This window comes from Ovis canadensis, chromosome X (assembly GCF_042477335.2).
Source record: "Ovis canadensis isolate MfBH-ARS-UI-01 breed Bighorn chromosome X, ARS-UI_OviCan_v2, whole genome shotgun sequence".
Lineage (NCBI taxonomy): Eukaryota > Metazoa > Chordata > Mammalia > Artiodactyla > Bovidae > Ovis > Ovis canadensis.
The window spans coordinates 54,283,749-54,293,210 of record NC_091727.1 but is presented as its reverse complement, the minus strand read 5'-3'; positions in this window follow the sequence as shown (position 1 = coordinate 54,293,210).

The window sequence follows — 9,462 nt, the reverse complement described above, 5'->3', positions numbered from 1 at the left end:
TTTAATCTTTGTTGTCAATTTTGTACATTTAAAAACCCAAACTTCACTACCCAAGTTTACCTGAGAGCGAGATTACTGGCTTGTCCACTCTCTCCTCCTCTGGCCTCTCCTTTTTCTCCACCAGGTGGCCTCTGTCTCTTTTCTCCCCCATCTCTTCTCTATCCAACTCTGTGAATCTCTGTGTGTTCCAGACGGTAGAGAACACCTAAGGAACTGGTTACTGGCAGGATTTGTCTCTCTCCTACTCATTCCTCTCTCTTATCCTCCTGGTCACCTCTGTCTACTTCCTCCCTCTCCTCTTCCCCGTATAACTCTGTAAACACCTCTGAGCGGTCCAGACTATAGAGCGCACATAAGGAAGTGACTACTGGCTAGCTTGCTCTCTCCTCTCTTGATCTCACCGCATCTCATTCCAGTTACCTCTAACTACCCCCTCCATCTTCTCTTCTCCTTGTAACTCAGTGAACCTCTCTGAGTGTCCCTCAAGGTGGAGAAACTTTTCATCTTTAACCTAGATGTTTTATCATCGGTGCTGTATAGATGGAGAAGTCTAGAGGCTACTGTGAAAATAAAACTGAAAACCAGAAGCAGGAAGCTTAAACCCAAAGCCTGAAAACATTAGAGAACTCTTGAATTCAGGGAACATTAAGCAATAGGAGCTCATCAAAAGCCTTCATACCTACACTGAAACCAAGCTCCACCCAAGGGCCAACAAGTTCCAAAACAAAACATACCACGCAAATTCTCCAGCAACACAGGAACACTCCCCTGAGCCTCGATATACAGGCAGCTCAAAATTATCCCAAAACCTTTGATGTCTCATAACCCATTACGGGTCACTCCACTGCACTCCAGAGAGAAGAAACCCAGCTCCACCCACCAAAACTCCAACACAAGCCTCCCTAACCAGGAAACCTTGACAAGCCACTGATAGAACCCCACCCAAAGTGAGGAAGCTCCATAATAAAGAGAACTCCACAAATTATCAGAATATAAAAAGGCCACCCCAAACGCAGCAATATAACCAAGATGAAGAGACAGAGGAATACTCAGCAGGTAAAGGAACAGGAGAGTTGCCCACCAAACCAAACAAAAGAGGAAGAAGTAGGGAATCTACCGGAGAAGGAATTCCGAATATTGATAGTGAAAATGATCCAAAATCTTGAAATCAAAATGGAAACACAGATAAATAGCCTAGAGACAAGGATTGAGAAGATGCAAGAAAGGTTTAACAAGGACCTAGAAGAAATAAAAAAGAGTCAAAATATAATGAATAACACAATAAATGAGATCAGAAACACTCTGGAGGCAACAAATAGTAGAATAACGGAGGCAGAAGATAGGATTAGTGAAATAGAAGATAGAATGGTAGAAATAAATGAATCAGAGAGGAAACAAGAAAAACGAATTAAAAGAAACGAGGACAATCTCAGAGACCTCCAGGACAATATGAAACGCTCCAACATTCGAATTATAGGAGTCCCAGAAGAAGAAGACAGAAAGAAAGATCATGAGAAAATCCTTGAGGAGATAATAGTTGAAAACTTCCCTAAAATGGGGAAGGAAATAATCACCCAAGTCCAAGAAACACAGAGAGTCCCAAATAGGATAAACCCAAGGCGGAACACCCCAAGACACATATTAATCAAATTAACAAAGATCAAACACAAAGAACAAATATTAAAAGCAGCAAGGGAAAAACAACAAATAACACACAAGGGGATTCCCATAAGGATAACAGCTGATCTGTCAATAGAAACTCTTCAGGCCAGGAGGGAATGGCAAGACATACTTAAAGTGATGAAAGACAATAACCTACAGCCCAGATTACTGTACCCAGCAAGGATCTCATTCAAATACGAAGGAGAAATCAAAAGCTTTACAGACAAGCAAAAGCTGAGAGAATTCAGCACCACCAAACCAGCTCTCCAACAAATTCTAAAGGATATCCTCTAGACAGGAAACACGAAAAGGGTGTATAAACCCGAACCCAAAACAATAAAGTAAATGGCAACGGGATCATACTTATCAATAATTACCTTAAACGTAAATGGGTTGAACGCCCCAACCAAAAGACAAAGACTGGCTGAATGGACACAAAAACAAGACCCCTCTATATGCTGCTTACAAGAGACCCACCTCAAAACAAGGGACACATACAGACTGAAAGTGAAGGGCTGGAAAAAGATATACCACGCGAATAGAGACCAAAAGAAAGCAGGAGTGGCAATACTCATATCCGATAAAATAGACTTTAAAACAAAGGCTGTGAAAAGAGACAAAGAAGGCCACTACATAATGATCAAAGGAACAATCCAAGAAGAAGATATAACAGTTATAAATATATATGCACCCAATATAGGAGCACCACAATATGTAAGACAAATGCTAACAAGTATGAAAGGGGAAATCAACAATAACACAATAATAGTGGGAGACTTTAATACCCCACTCACACCTATGGACAGATCAACTAAACAGAAAATTAACAAAGAAACGCAAACTTTAAATGATACATTAGATCAGTTAGACCTAATTGATATCTATAGGACATTTCACCCCAAAACAACGAATTTCACCTTTTTTTCAAGTGCTCATGGAACCTTCTCCAGGATAGATCACATCCTGGGCCATAAATCTAAACTTGATAAATTCAAAAAAATCGAAATCATTCCAAGCATCTTTTCTGACCATAATGCATTAAGATTAGATCTCAATTACAGGAGAAAAACTATTAAAAATTCCAACATATGGAGGTTGAACAACACACTTTTGAATAACCAACAAATCACAGAAGAAATCAAAAAAGAAATCAAAATATGCATAGAAACTAATGAAAATGAAAACACAACAACCCAAAACCTGTGGGACACTATAAAAGCAGTGCTAAGAGGAAAGTTCATAGCAATACAGGCATACCTCAAGAAACAAGAAAAAAGTCAAATAAATAACCTAACTCTACAACTAAAGCAACTAGAAAAGGAAGAGTTGGAGAACCCCAGAGTTAGTAGAGGGAAAGAAATCTTAAAAATTAGGGCAGAAATAAATGCAAAAGAAACAAAAGAGACCATAGCAAAAATCAACAAAGCCAAAAGCTGGTTCTTTGAAAGGATAAATAAAATTGACAAACCATTAGCCAGACTCATCAAGAAGCAAAGAGAGAAAAATCAAATCAATAAAATTAGAAATGAAAATGGAGAGATCACAACAGACAACACAGAAATACAAAGGATCATAAGAGACTACTATCAGCAGTTGTATGCCAATAAAATGGACAATGTGGAAGAAATGGACAAATTCTTAGAAAAGTACAATTTTCCCAAACTGAACCAGGAAGAAATCGAAAATCTTAACAGACCCATCACAAGCACGGAAATTGATACGGTAATCAGAAATCTTCCAGCAAACAAAAGCCCAGGTCCAGATGGCTTCACAGCTGAATTCTACCAAAAATTTCGAGAAGAGCTAACACCTATCCTCCTCAAACTCTTCCAGAAAATTGCAGAGGAAGGTAAACTTCCAAACTCATTCTATGAGGCCACCATCACCCTAATACCAAAACCTGACAAAGATGTCACAAAAAAAGAAAACTACAGGCCAATATCTCTGATGAACATAGATGCAAAAATCCTCAACAAAATTCTAGCAATCAGAATCCAACAACACATTAAAAAGATCATACACCATGACCAAGTGGGCTTTATCCCAGGGATGCAAGGATTCTTCAATATCCGCAAATCAATCAATGTAATTCACCACATTAACAAATTGAAAAATAAAAACCATATGATTATCTCAATAGATGCAGAGAAGGCCTTTGACAAAATTCAACATCCATTTATGATAAAAACTCTCCAGAAAGCAGGAATAGAAGGAACATATCTCAACATAATAAAAGCTATCTATGACAAACCCACAGCAAACATTATCCTCAATGGTGAAAAATTGAAAGCATTTCCCCTAAAGTCAGGAACAAGACAAGGGAGTCCACTTTCACCGCTACTATTCAACATAGTTCTGGAAGTTTTGGCCACAACAATCAGAGCAGAAAAAGAAATAAAAGGAATCCAAATTGGAAAAGAAGAAGTAAAACTCTCACTGTTTGCAGATGACATGATCCTCTACATGGAAAACCCTAAAGACTCCACCAGAAACTTACTAGAGCTAATCAATGAATATAGTAAAGTTGCAGGATATAAAATCAACACACAGAAATCCCTTGCATTCCTATACACGAATAATGAGAAAGTAGAAAAAGAAATTAAGGAAACAATTCCATTCACCATTGCAACGAAAAGAATAAAATACTTAGGAATATATCTACCTAAAGAAACTAAAGACCTATATATAGAAAACTATAAAACACTGATGAAAGAAATCAAAGAGGATACTAATAGATGGAGAAATATACCATGTTCATGGATTGGAAGAATCAATATAGTGAAAATGAGTATACTACCCAAAGCAATTTACAAATTCAATGCAATCCCTATCAAGCTACCAGCCACATTTTTCACAGAACTAGAACAAATAATTTCAAGATTTGTATGGAAATACAAAAAACCTCGAATAGCCAAAGCAATCTTGAGAAAGAAGAATGGAACTGGAGGAATCAACTTGCCTGACTTCAGGCTCTACTACAAAGCCACAGTCATCAAGACAGTATGGTACTGGCACAAAGACAGACATATAGATCAATGGAACAAAATAGAAAGCCCAGAGATAAATCCACACACATACGGACACCTTATCTTTGACAAAGGAGGCAAGAATATACAATGGAGTAAAGACAATCTCTTTAACAAGTGGTGCTGGGAAAACTGGTCAACCACTTGTAAAAGAATGAAACTAGATCACTTTCTAACACCGCACACAAAAATAAACTCAAAATGGATTAAAGATCTAAATGTAAGATCAGAAACTATAAAACTCCTAGAGGAGAACATAGGCAAAACACTCTCAGACATAAATCACAGCAGGATCCTCTATGATCCACCTCCCAGAATGCTGGAAATAAAAGCAAAAATAAACAAATGGGATCTAATTAAAATTAAAAGCTTCTGCACAACAAAGGAAACTATAAGCAAGGTGAAAAGACAGCCTTCTGAATGGGAGAAAATAATAGCAAATGAAGCAACTGACAAACAACTAATCTCAAAAATATACAAGCAACTTCTGCAGCTCAATTCCAGAAAAATAAACAACCCAATCAAAAAATGGGCCAAAGAACTAAATAGACATTTCTCCAAAGAAGACATACGGATGGCTAACAAACACATGAAAAGATGCTCAACATCACTCATTATTAGAGAAATGCAAATCAAAACCACAATGAGGTACCACTTCACACCAGTCAGAATGGCTGCAATCCAAAAATCTGCAAGCAATAAATGCTGGAGAGGGTGTGGAGAAAAGGGAACCCTCCTACACTGTTGGTGGGAATGCAAACTAGTACAGCCACTATGGAGAACAGTGTGGAGATTCCTTAAAAAATTGCAAATAGAACTACCTTATGACCCAGCAATCCCACTTCTGGGCATACACACCAAGGAAACCAGAATTGAAAGAGACACATGTACCCCAATGTTCATCGCAGCACTGTTTATAATAGCCAGGACATGGAAACAACCTAGATGTCCATCAGCAGATGAATGGATAAGAAAGCTGTGGTACATATACACAATGGAGTATTACTCAGCCGTTAAAAAGAATTCATTTGAATCAGTTCTGATGAGATGGATGAAACTGGAGCCGATTATACAGAGTGAAGTAAGCCAGAAAGAAAAACACCAATGCAGTATACTAACACATATATATGGAATTTAGGAAGATGGCAATGACGACCCTGTATGCAAGACAGGGAAAGAGACACAGATGTGTATAACGGACTTTTGGACTCAGAGGGAGAGGGAGAGGGTGGGATGATTTGGGAGAATGACATTCTAACATGTATACTATCATGTGAATTGAATCGCCAGTCTATGTCTGACGCAGGATGCAGCATGCTTGGGGCTGGTGCATGGGGATGACCCAGAGAGATGTTATGGGGAGGGAGGTGGGAGGGGGGTTCATGTTTGGGAATGCATGTAAGAATTAAAGATTTTAAAATTTAAAAAATAAAAAACAACAAAAAAAATGAATTGGACTTCAGAAACACATTTTGCCTAAATAAATATATTGATTCAATAGCTGGCATCAGACAGGGCATCCATTCTATGGTGGGTTTGTTAATGAGGACTGATAAGGCTACCCTAAGTCATAGTATGTGGTGGAAACTGTGCTCCTTGCTATGTGTGATGACAAAATAAGCCAATATTCTGGTCACACAACATCACACAACTCAATGCCAAACTCTGTCACGTAGTCAGGCAGCCAGTCCCTAAGTAACACTGCAGGAGCTACAGGGCCACAGTGTACCACTGCAGCTGTTAGTTTGGCTTGTCACCTTCTACGGGCTTGGCCAGTAAGGAGGCAATGACCCAAAATGGTTTCAGATTCTAACTTAGAGACAGTGCAGAAGCAATATGACCCTGGTGTCAGTTGCCTTGTCCCTAGTCCCATGGTTTGACACTGAATTGGAAGGCCTCAGTAACAGGCACAACAGGTTGTGGGTCTCTGCCAGGAAGGAGCCCACAGTTGTGCCCTATGGCAATGAGCAGCTCTGTAGTCCACAGCTGTACTCTCAGCTGGGGCTATGGAGACCATCCTATGTTCAACTGAAACCAGGGATGGATGAGTAACATCTTTGTGTCACCTCCAGCTGGATAAGGAGGCAGGTGAGAAATGGCCTCATAGCAGCTCTTCATCAGGCTGCTTATCTCCCCTTGCTGCAAGAGCAATAGTAGGTTCTCTGCCAAGATTCAAGTCAGCCTGCAACTTAGCCTTGCCTACATAGCCTAAGGGGACATGCAAGGTCACCAGGACATGACGACAGAGCCACACCCCTACAGTGTCTGGAACAAGACACAAGGCTTTATGTACGGTGCTACAAATACGACACCTATATACTGACTCCTACATGGAGGAGATGCTTTTCCTGTCAGTCATTAAAAATATTCCTTCATTTAGTACACACACATTGCTTACTAGCATGTTTCAGGATGTATGTGCAATGCTTGAAATAACAAGACCAGTGATGTAAGGTTGATGATGGGAATATCACACTGGTGGACCAGACAGACACAGAAAACGGCAAAGGAGAAACACAGGGAATGGACCTAAGGAGGGGAAAAAACAGTGAGTGGGCTGGCGAAGAACCAGGAGGAAAGCTAAAAGATAACGTTCATTCTAAGAGTGAAAGAGGTTATATATAACACAGTTGTGCTTTGACCCAGGCTGTGGATGAGAGTCACAACCTCCCCTTCATCACTGCCCCTTTTGCGGGTGGTGTCTGGGAGTCTAGAGATTCTGAAGGGAAAGGAGAAAGAAAATACATAGTGCAGGGGTACATGCACCCGCCCTGATAGAGATGCAGGTGCAGCTTGTTACAGTAACCAGGTGGGGATGAGCAGAGTTGGATTCGGTGACTCAAGAAGAAATGTGCAAATGAATGTAAAGGGAGAAAACACATTGAGAGGGGTAAACAGCTCCAACTCCCATTTCTGTACCAGGGTAGGTGCTGCATTACTGTCGTGAGAAGGCTCCCTGGTCTGAGCTCTGGGAGGGAGTGATGAGCATTCTAAGGACCCACCATCAGCCCTAAGCAGGGGGCACTGAGTGTGTGAAGACATAAGTCTCAGCCTTTACCACTGACAGACACAGAAAGCTTCTTAGCCCTGTGGAGAGTGGGGTGGTGGCACCTTAGGGAAGCTGAAAGTTCAGGTGGAGGAGGTGGTGGTTGTTCAGTCGCTCAGTCATGTCCGACTATTTACAACTCCATGGCCTGCAGCAAGCCAGGCTCCTCTGTCCTTACACAATCTCCCTGAGTTTGATCAAGTTAATGTCCATTGCGTTGGTGATGCTATCTAATCATCTCACCCTCTGTGGCCCCCTTCTCCTCCTGCCTTCGATCTTTTTGCATCAGGATCTTTTCCAATGAGTCAGCTATTCGCATCAGGTGGCCAAAATATTGCAGCTTCAGCATAAGATCTGCCAGTGAATATTCAGAGTTCATTTCCTTTAGGATTGGCAGGTTTGTTCTCCTTGCTGTCCAAGGGATTCTGAAGGCTCATCTCTAGCATCACAATTCGAAAGCATCAATTCTTTGTCACTCAGCCTTCTTAATGATCTAACTCACACATCTGTACATCACTACTGGAAAAACCGTAGTTTTGACTCTACAGACCTTTGTCAGCAAAGTGATGTCTCTGCTTTTTAATATGTTGTCTAGGTTTGTCATGGGCTTCCCTGGGGGCTCAGTGGTAAAGAATCTGTCTGTAAGGCAGCACACTTAGGAGATATGGGTTCAATCCCTGGGTCAGGAAGATCCCCTGGTGGAGTATGGCAACCCACTGCAGTATTCTCGTCTGGACAATCCCATGGACAGAGGAGCCTGGTGGGCCTCGGTCCATGGGGTCATAAAGTGCCAGACACTACTGAAGTGCCTGAGAATGCATGCAAGCTAGGTTTGTCATAGCTTTCCTTCCAAGGAGCAAGTGTCTTTGAATTTCATGGCTGCAGTCACCATCTGCAATGATTTTGGAGCCCAGGAAAATGAAATCTGTCACTGCTTCCTCTTCAGTGCAGTTCAGTCGCTCAGTCATGTCTGACTCCTTGTGACACGATGAACCACAGCACACCAGGCCTCCCTGTCCGTCACCAACTCCTGGAGTTCACCCAAACTCCTGTCCATTGAGTTGGTGATGCCACCCAACCATCTGATCCTCTGTTGTCCCCCTCTCCTCCTGCCCTCAATCTTTCCCAACATCAGGGTCTTTTCAAATGAGTCAGTTCTTCGCATCCGGTGGCCAAAGTATTGGAGTTTCAGCTGCAGCATCAGACTGATCTCCTTTAGGATGGACTGCTTCCACTTAACCCCCTTCTATTTGCCATGAAGGGAGAGGACCAGATGCCATGATCTTAGTGTTTCAATAGTGTTGAGTTTTAAGCCAGTTTTTTCACTCTCCTCTTTTGAACCTTATTAAAAGGTTCTTTAGTTGCTCTTCACTTTCTGCCATCAGAGTGGTATCATCTGTGTAACTGAGCTGTGTGGTATCTTCTGTGTATCTGAGAAATATCAATCTTGATTCCAGCTTGGGAGTCGTCCAGTCCTGCTTTTCGCGGGCTGTACTCTGCATATAAGTTAAATAAGCAGCATGACAATATACAGCCTTGTTGTTCTCCTTCCCCAATTATGAAACAGTCATTTGTTCCAACTCTGGTTCTAATGGTTGCTTCTTGACCCGCATACTGGTTTCTCAGGAGACAGGTCGAGTCATCTGGTACTGCCCTCTGTTTAAGAATTTTCTGTAGTTTGTTGTGAGCCACGCAGTCAGAGGTCTTAGCATAGTCAATGACACAGAA